The following is a 9591-nucleotide window of genomic DNA, read 5'->3' on the forward strand; positions in this document are numbered from 1 at the left end:
CAAAATGTATCGATGAAACGAGGCGACAGCCGCCACAATAGCAGGACATGGCAGCACTGAAACGCAACAGCTGCGCGTTTCAACTGTCAGTTAGCCGTTGGCAACGTACGTGGACCGCCGAGGTTGGGATAGGAAAACTACAAACTAGACAACGGAGAAAACACTTCACTCTGCCGAGCTAGGAAAAACGCCGTACGAACCTTCAGGCGTTGTCAAATTTCCTTTGATAAAGCACGAATTTCCTGATAAACTTATGAATATTTTTCTTCCAATTTTTCAGATAATTTTACTCGAAATGGAGAATTTGCACGCAATTTTTTTATTGCTTCATCTGAAAGTGCCTAATGAGCTGAGTTCGCAATATTTTTCATAATTTTTTTCTGACATGGGAAATTGGAGAAAAATTGATTTAAAAGTGAGAAAATGTGCCGCCTTGTGACGTCATCTGGCGGCATTTCCCATTTAAACACATGTATTTTAGAAGATCAGGTTATTTTGTCATATCTCCTCTAATAATTGCTCAATTTATGAATCAAGGGTATCTTTGTGTTCAGTTCACTCAGAGGATTCCACTTAAACAGGAAATTCATCAAATTTCAGACCCTTGCAAATTCTCCATTCCACCGAAAAGTCCTGGAAATTTAAAGGAAAAATATTCATAACTTTCCTCAAAAATGAACATTTTATCGATGGAAATTTCGCAACTCTCGAATGTTCATACGGCGTTCTTCCGTAGCACGGTAGCGCTGCATGAATGCGGGGCTCAGAAGCAATGTCTGGCTGGACTACCTACGTCGGAAAATAGCGCTAACCTCAATTATTTTGGCTTCATCGATAGTTTTGAAAATAAACTTGAAAAATAGGGACAAAACAATATCCAAGTGGAGGTCTTACAACAAAATTAGACCTAAAAAGCTAAATCATGACTCGGTGGAAATTCGTGAAAAAACATTTCATTGAGTGGCTTCGTGTTCGCGAGCATGTTAAAAATTCAACTTTAAAGTAACTCCGATATGGATGAAACAAATAAACGAGCATTTTTAAATCCGTAGGGATGCCGGAGCTGTTCAACATTTGGGGTGGTTAACAACCAGGAATGACACGTGCACGTGCGTACCTACTTAATATCAAAACACATACAACGAATTGTAATGATCTACCTAAATTATGGATATTAGCAACTAAATGTACCAGCAATTTTTAGTGTTTTAGAGATTTCCCCATCTTAGGAATAAAAATGGCTATACCTATCTGCATACATGATATTTTGTAGTATACTTAAAAAATGAAGGTATAAAGAGAGGGAACGAATGATTCAAATATTACCGGTTTATTTTAGCTCCGTTTCAAAAATTTCATACTGCTAAATTAGACAGTCTCGTAAATATTAAAATCGTACTTGCAAATCGAGGCGGAGCGATGCTACAACTTCAATTAAATGGTAAGATTTGAACTTCGGACGAGTTCATTACGAGAATCCGTCTGAAACTAGTTCTAATTGTTAAAATTTTCTACAATTTATCGAAATTTATCATATTTAAATCAACATGGATTTCAACTACAACCCCAGTGCAAAGAGCAAGCGTGCAACTTATTGTTAGTAGCGAAGTTCTTGAAATTTCACTGAATCACAGAATGAAAAAATAACCGCTATACCTAGAATGTGAAAATTGCAAACTACCTAGATATTTTGGGAAGCGGTTGCAGTTGAACAATGAACAGTTCCAGTTGCATTCAATGCGTCGTCATTATGTCATTGTCACTGCTTCCGATGAAAAATTTACCGGCAAAATTCTCTTGTACCTATTGGCGTTGATTAATGGGATCGGACGATCCGCATGATCAATTATTTCTCATTGTCTTCTAGAACTTTGTGTGGGGACTCTACAAAAGTTCTGACTGGTAATTTGGCAGCATTGTCTTACAATGTAGCTGTTTGTCACATTCTAAGATGCACATTACACCGTCTCATTCGGAACATGCGTTGTCAGTTCTTTGCTATCAGGGCAGCTGGAGGCTGAACCATACGTAAACAAGGCTTCAACGGACGAAAATCTATTCCTTCAGCCAGTAATACTACAGCGAATTTTGACTACTATCAGTGAACGTCATGTACGCATGATTACGTGGATCACAAAAGCTGTTCTGGACGAGTGGTTTTCGGCAGCTTCAGTAAAAAAAAAAAAAATCTTGGAAGTGGAATGTTTTTTATCCGTAATATTAATGTTAATTATCATCTTTAATATTGATAAATCTCTAGATAATTAGACTGTCAATTATATTTTACTGTCTTCAGTTTGAAATATAGGTTCATCGAAGATCAAACAGATAAATCGCATGGTAGAGAATTTAATATTCTGGAATATTCGAGGTTACGGCTTCTTCATAATATTTCTGAAACTAATCTTAGATACAGGGTTGTCACAAAATTTAGGAAATGAAATTCCCTGACACATTTCAGTTAAAATTTCCCGACGGGTGAAAATATGCCACAGGTTAAAAAGACATAATTTGAGGTAGTTTTCTGGCCGCGAATTCGTTGTTCAAAAAGTCAAACCCATTCTAGAAAGTAAATAAAGGTAAATCAAAGATTTTTCCTTGACTTTTTGAGCATTTTCCTTGACATTTCCGAATTTTCCCCGATTTTTCAGAATTCCCTGATATTTCCGCGTATTCCCTGAATATTGCAACCCTTTAGATAGATGTACTTGAATAAAAACATTTTAAGAGAATCAAATTCAAAATGGAGTTACAAAATGTGGGACCAGGAGCACTATCTTCCTGGCCTCATGCAATCATTGTAAAAAGTCAATGTTATCCTAGAGGATCCCGTACTGAAAGCTAATTCGTTCGTCCCTTGGCTGGTGATGTGCGTCGATTGACTTTACTTAAATAATAGTTCATCTACCTACGTCGAAATTCGCGGTTATTTGTCTACTTAATTATAGACAGTAACACGCCAGCATCTTCAGTTGAGATAAGCGAGGTTGTCCACCAACTCGTGTTTCGCGTTGACTACAGGGATTAATTTTGTTGGTCAAAGGTATTAGTCGCAATTGACATTATTTTTATCATCCAAATACTTGATTTAGTTGAATAGCGTCGAAGACCTCTTATTATCTCAATGATCCTCAACAAAACGCGCAGAATTTTTCTTTCTCTTCCGGCTTAATGACACTCAGAGCTTAATGAATTGATTTACCTACTTCAAGTACCGTCAAGTAGCAAGATAAGCAAGTAACCGTATTGCCAATTTTGTTTCGGAATATGCCTGATTCTGATCGGTTCTTGCCATAATTTCGGTTGACTGACCAAAACCGGCAATGCTGACATCATAGACTGCCGTGCTAAGAAAGAACACCGTATGATCGTTCGAATGTTGCAAAATTTTCTCTCAGAAGATAATTATTTTTGCAGAAAATTATGCATTATTCTCCTTGAAATTTTTAGATGTTTTAGATCAAATTACAAACAAAGTTCTCTGAAAAATGGGGAGAAAAATGTCGACCAATTTTTTCCCCCGAAAATCCGCGATTTGTCTATGGAAATTTGGCAACATCTGAAGGTTCGCACGGCGTTTTTCCTTAGCACGACAGAAGAATAAGATGACGTTGGTTCGTAAGCCGCTCTTGCTCAGGGGCTTAGAATGTTGAGAACTTTGTAAGCTTTTAGAGCACTCGAAGTAAATTAAAAATTGCGCTTACTTCGGACACAAACACTTGACGGTTCACCTCGGATTCCCAGTTCAAATCGGTGTTTTCGAGGTTCAAGCTTCTCCGATATCGAGGCATCCGTACGACACCCACCCGGCACAACGAACAAGTGCGCAAACAAGTGCAACACGGATTTTGACAACAAATTGGCTTATCCGACAAGCGGAGTTGTCGAACGTGGCACACGCAGAAATATCCCTCCGAAAAAGAAACGTTACGATGAAGTTATCAATTCCGTTAGGACGTGAAACATGACGTCATGAAGAGATTCTCCTATAACGCTAAGCAAGGGTGGAAGACGAGCATTAAAACACATGCTTTCTGATAAAAATGTCACGTGAAGCAGTGTTTACAGTGAGAGTTTCCAAAATCGACTGGTATTTTGGAAAGTAGCATTTTCCTTGTTTGTGAGCTCGAACTTCCCGTTCATCAAAAAACTGAAGTCTCCGTGACTCACGTATACTGTACTTGCCCTGCTAAAAAAAAGAGCACGGAATGTAGGGGAAGTAGGTGAAGTCATTTTGTATCGTACGAAGGAACAAAATTAAGCAAATGTGATGGCGAAAGTTGAAGTATTACTTTACTTGTACAAAAAAAGGGTAATCTAACCAACGTTAGGAACATTGTTTTTTTAGAAAGCCCACTTTTCATTGATAGTTAATGCACTTCTTCTTCGTAGAATGAAACTATTTATACCTATAATGGCTTTCTAATTTCGCTGGCTTTGATCTGGAAATTTTAGCGCAAAGGGCTGTATGAAGACTGCGCATCTAAGGAGGAAGAAAGTTATTTTAAGTGCATCTTTATTAATCTATTATATGTAGTTATTTTTCACATGATCCGACAGCTTTCAATGGGCGATTCAACCAGCGTTGATTGTGAGGTTTTTTTTCTTTTTCCCGTTTTCCGCGAAAGAAAAATTTGAACTGAAGATTTCGAAGGCTGACAAAGCACGTCTACCCCTAATGTGTTTAGATGATTTTCCTTTGAATTAACAGTATGTATTTTAATCGTATTTCGCGAGCACTTTTGACGCGAAAGAAGGTTGTGCGACGCTTTTTTCCTTACTTCGGTCTATCAGTCCATAGTACCCAGAGATGAAATATACATATTAGGGACCACGCATTGGCTGCCGAAGCAATGCGATGGATGAGACGAAATTTTAAAATCAGTTCGATGATTGAGTATTTTATAGGCGAAGGGGCGTCTACGCTTTGGAATGCTACAAAGATGATTCTGCATCTTCGCGCATCACTCGTGACTGGCCGGTTTTGAAGCTCTCCAGTGACTTTTTGCCCATTCTCTGCAGGTATTTTCCTTCATTTTTCTATGATCAAGTAATTCGGAATTGAGTGCATTTGTGCATTGCAAGCAAAACTGCAGTCGGAGCAGCGTTGCAAGGTTTTTGCGCCCTTCCACTGAAAAACCCTCACGCCTGAGGCACTGGTCGTTCAGCAATTTATTCGCCTGATGACGACCGATGGATGTTGTAGAAGGCACTTCGGAAAGCCAGTTTGTCAAACGCCATCCAGCAATCATCAAGTGGCGAAAGGTCGGGTTGACCCCCGAAAATAACGTTAAAATTAGGGACACAGAAACCCACAGTGTGGGGTCTCAAAAATATTTTCTCTCTGGGAAGGCCCAATGAGTTCAACGTAATCACCGCTTCATTTGACAATATTTGTCTGTAAAAACTCGTCTTTCTTTCTTTCATTTTTCTTCAACAAGAAAAGAGGGAAGCTTCAAAAATGTTCCCTGCCACCAACAAAGACCGGCTTAAAAGTGTGGGTAAAAATTTGCGATAACACTATGCATGCACTATGATAAGATGTCTACTTGGACTTTTTTCTCTGTACACCCTCGTAATCCTTGTTTCTGATAAGATGACGTTCCAGCGACATGCGCAATCTCCAGAATATCGTTGGTTTTTTCCCTAGAAGTTTCAGAGGCCCTCAAATCGGCTGATAAAAGCGTACAGGAAGTAGATTACGCAGCTCATCGCTAGTTTCGCAACTGTTCAGAGGCAAGATCTGTAGGATACTTGTGAAGTTTCGATCTTTTCAGCAATGATTCGGAGATTTCGTGCAAAGTGATATTGCCTCTGACTTTGCTTCAAAATTCCCCAAACCATGGCGATACCTAGAGATAGAGTAATGTTGCGTCAATGTTGAGGTACCATTACTTTGGAGACGAACAGGAATAGAGCCAGGGGATATTTATCATTATTTGCACGTCTAAAGCAGCAAAAAAGCAGTACCTAGGTACGGGACTTTTTATCAACTTGAATTTCAATTGGACCGCGTTTAACAGAAAGGAACCCAGCCACATCAGGTATTGCCAAAAACCGGAGAATTTAATATTTTACAAGAGAACGTTTGCGCGGATTCTTTTGAAAATTTTAAGGAATTTGCTTCGTACTGTGGAGGAAATTCACTGAAATTTGCAAGAAAATCCGTACAACCGTTTTTATAAAGAAAAATACATTTCCCAATTAAATTCGGAGATAGCTGATGTGGCTTGGTTCCTTTCTGTTAAACGCGGTCCAATTTGAACTGTGAATTATTCCATGACATTATTTTGGGCAATAGTGTTTTCAATATTGCAAGGCGATAATATATCAATTTGACCTAGAATATTGCCTGAAAATAATGACAGAAATATTTAGGTACAGGGAAGATTGTACCAATAGCTCCTTAAAATATTCCTCTCTATCTCTAACATTGTGTCCCAATTAAACCTCAATTTTGGGAGACCAAGAGTATCTAGCGACATCCCTTCCAGTGTTGCCTGCTACCAAATTGCAGGGTGGATGTTTTTTTTACATATTGTCATCGATATTACAAGCAATGTTGCCAAATCGTGATCTTGACTTGGTCAGAAATACTTATCCATGTAAACATGAGAGACCAATAATATCTGGCAACATTCCTAGCAATGTTGCCTGCTACCCCCTTGCAGGGTGGGTATTTTTTTCAGTGAAATGGATCGTATTTAGCAAAAAGTGACCAGTGCAATCACAGTGTTGTAAAATTGTTGCCTCTTCATGATTATCGAAAAAATCTCCCAGAATAGCAAATAATTTTGGCTTCCCACCAAAAAATTGTTAATTTTAAAGGAAAATAATTGTGTAAATGTTAGTGCTGTGCATTTATTAAGTATTTTTAAAAGAAAGTGAGAAGTTGAACGATTTTGAAAGCACTGTAATTGCGCTGGTTTCTTTTTGCTTAATGCGATTCATGTCATCAATACTGCAAGCAATGTTGCCGAGTCTTCGTACTGACTGGGTCAGAAATACTTATCCATGTGAACAATGCAGTGACAAGGTACTACGGTACAGTAAAATTAATGAGAGAAAAGGTGGAAGATAGCTTTTCCTCCATGTTTTCCTCATTTTCCATGTTGATGTAACTTGAAAATATTGCTGGAATGATGAGCTGGGTATTGCGCAAGTATTTTGTTAAAACACAACAATATGCAACTCTTGCAATAGCTAGATTCCTCAACAATTCTCCAGAGTGCCTTTTAACCATGCTACTTAACATTTACACAACATAGCCTTTTGCAACATTGCCCTATTCTTAGCATGGTTGTTGCAACATTGTGTAGTGCCTTCCAAATAGGTATTTCAGCTTTGTTTGCTGTGTCAACATTTACACATCTATGGTTTAGAGGAAAAATTCGACTGAAAAACCAGATTTTCCGCCGCATTCCACGGGTCAACACACCTGGAATGCATCATATAGTGCCAACTAGGGCAACACTGCCTTGCAAGGAGGGGGGCAGTGGTGTTCAAAATATTAGGTAAACAAACCTATCAACTATTGTAGGTCAGTGATCTATTGTTGACAAAAAAGTCCGGTATGATGCCCACAACAAATCACCTGGAAAATCATATCGAAACCATAATGCCAGACGTGAAATCAGACGGCTCCATGTCGTTCGTCTGATAACAAAGAGCCCAGATTAAAAGTAGGTGATCAGGTTCTAATCGCGGATGCACCAAGATTAGCTCCTAGTAAACAAACCAACTTATCGATCGATAGACTGAGTGTATAAAAACCTTACTTTTGTCCGCAGAATGCTGCACGGTAATCCAAAGTGAGTTAAGCAGATCCAAAACAACACTACTCCACCTCACAGGTGCACTGATTCAACACAACAGGTAGCCATGTTACCTGGGCTGCACCGAGAGGCAAGCCCCGAACTAAACACCAAAAGGAATTCCACTCGAGGAAACACCGACTCAAACGAATTTCCCGAACCGTATAGGGTGGAAAACTACAATTCCAGCGCACTTGGAAGGCGAAATGGGGCACGGAACAGGATAGGAGAAAGGAAACCTAACGATCACTTCCCTGATGAAGACTCGTTAACGTTCACGGGTTGAATTCACTCGAAAGCACAGTATCCAAAAGGAATTCCGCGACTACCGTGTTCTTATCAGGGGTTCGAGGGAAATGGGGGTCGTTTTACGGGGGCGCCAGGTTAGTTTTGGCCACGACCGCAGTTGCTGCAACGAAAACGGGTGAACTTCGCGTTGGACTGAGCTGTTGGTTGGAACTGTTTGAGGAATTCGACGGCGGCAAGGAGCGCGGAGCCCGCTGGAGTTGAGTTGGGTCGCCGCGCCGCGTCGCGGTACCTCCTCACCCGCCGCCCATCCCCTCCACACCTGCGTCACACACCGCTCGCCGCCAGGTAACCAACACACAGTGGGTGGCTAGAGCGCCGCACACTGGACCCGAAGCCCTGTTATGCCGTGCTAAGGAAGAACGCCGTATGAACATTCGAGAGTTGTCAAATTTCCAACGATAAAATGGATTGCATTTTGCAAAAAGGAACCACTAGCATTGCAATGATGCTAAGATTGTGCAACTTCATCCTTTGCAATAAAATTGCGGAAATTGTGAAAAAGTATGAAATTTAGATGGTAATTTTTGTCTTAAATTTACAGTTATAGCGAGTAAAATAGAGACTATTAAGGGATAATCGGGTTTTTCCTCCAAGACAAAAGAAGTTGCACAATCTTAGAAACATTGCAATGCTAGTGGTTCCTTTTTGCAAAATGCAATCCAAATGGAGGTGATGGATTTTGGAGGTAAATTGTGAACATTTTTCCTCGAGATCTTCGGACACTTTAGATCAAATTAGCAAAAAAAAAAATAAATAATCTCAGAAATTGGCAGAAAAATATTCAATAATTTTCCTGAAAATGAGTGATTTGCCAGAGGAAATTCGGCAACGTCTGAAGGTTCATACGGCGTTTCTCCTTAGCACGGCAGTATTCAACTGGGGCGGACGAGGGCGAGGAGCATACTCTGAGACAGGGTGGCTAAAGTTCATGAAAAATAAAATCTTGAAAATTCACGTGAAAAATTTCATGAAATTTCAGAAATTTATGAAAGATATTGAAAAATGCAGGTTCCTTTTCATGCTCCGCAAAATGTAAAAATTGTGACTTTCTTCTATTTCTGTGTATTTGAGTGCGGGTCGCATACTCTATCCCCTGAAAAACATGAAATATTTCACAGCCTCGTGATATTTCATTAAATATTTCACTGAAATTTCCAATCTCTCATTTCTTTCTTACGTTTCATGCCACCCTGCTCCGAGGGGTGGGCGAGTGAAACCATGAAGGGTTTATCGGCGCAGCGGTTCTGCATGGGTGCCAACAAACCCCCAAGATCAAGAAGTATAGGATTTTTTTGGGGAGGGGGGGGGGGAGGGCTGTGTCATACCCCGCGGGTGGTTTAAATATGAGCTCGCTCATACTGCAATCCTTGGAGTCTGAAGGGATGCATTCGATACTAAGGGACATTGGGAAATTTTTGGACACTTCACTATTGCGCCAGGCCAAGGAAGCTGATGTACGTAGCACATT

At 39.9% G+C, this 9591-nt stretch overlaps 1 protein-coding gene across 1 annotated transcript in view; it reads right to left on the reverse strand.

Moving 5' to 3' along the window:
• LOC109030630 (uncharacterized) overlaps positions 1–8321 on the reverse strand; it is a 148397-nt gene extending 140076 nt beyond the window's left edge. Inside the window, exon 1 of the mRNA XM_019041692.2 lies at positions 7779–8321. The gene's annotated coding sequence lies outside the window, so the exon portion shown is untranslated. The remainder of the gene's footprint in view (positions 1–7778) is intronic.
• Between the last annotated feature and the right edge of the window lie 1270 nt (positions 8322–9591).

This window comes from Bemisia tabaci, chromosome 3 (assembly GCF_918797505.1).
Source record: "Bemisia tabaci chromosome 3, PGI_BMITA_v3".
In the NCBI taxonomy this organism is placed as follows: domain Eukaryota; kingdom Metazoa; phylum Arthropoda; class Insecta; order Hemiptera; family Aleyrodidae; genus Bemisia; species Bemisia tabaci.